The sequence below is a fragment of the Sitophilus oryzae genome, unplaced genomic scaffold, assembly GCF_002938485.1.
Source record: "Sitophilus oryzae breed Bouriz unplaced genomic scaffold, Soryzae_2.0 scaffold_252_pilon_pilon, whole genome shotgun sequence".
Taxonomy (NCBI): domain Eukaryota; kingdom Metazoa; phylum Arthropoda; class Insecta; order Coleoptera; family Curculionidae; genus Sitophilus; species Sitophilus oryzae.
The window spans coordinates 62,019-62,577 of record NW_022146810.1 but is presented as its reverse complement, the minus strand read 5'-3'; positions in this window follow the sequence as shown (position 1 = coordinate 62,577).

Below are 559 nucleotides of genomic sequence, written 5' to 3'. Positions count from 1 at the left end.
TATTAAAAAATAGATACAACCCTAAATGTTCACTCTTATACCATCAACTCCTATTTTTTAATAGCGATATTAGTAATTCAATAATTTTATAAACAAAATACAAGAAGCAGAAAATTAAAAATAAAACTAATTTACTAATAAAAGGCCCAATAAACCTTACATATATGCTCATTCTCTGCATTAAGTTCATCAGACTGAAGGGAACAGCCATTCGATGGCCGGTTTCGGAGATTTATCTCCATCGTCAGGTCGACTTTGACCGTCAACCGTCCTAGAACTATGATGCGTATGCGCAGAAGGAAATATGAAGACATTATTTCATTTGCGCATGCGCTGCAGAGTTCTAGGATGGTTCAGAATCGGTAATAACAGGAAAACGAAAAAAGCTAAACGAAAAGCAGAGAATAAGCATTTGAGTACAAAACGTACTACTATGGCGAGTGCTAGCCGCTCTCGCCATCTAGCGGCAGCTGTAACAATTACAGATCGTACCGCCAAAAATAAAACCAGCGGCCTACTGGACAAACATGCTTGCTTCTTCTACGTTACCGTAGATGGA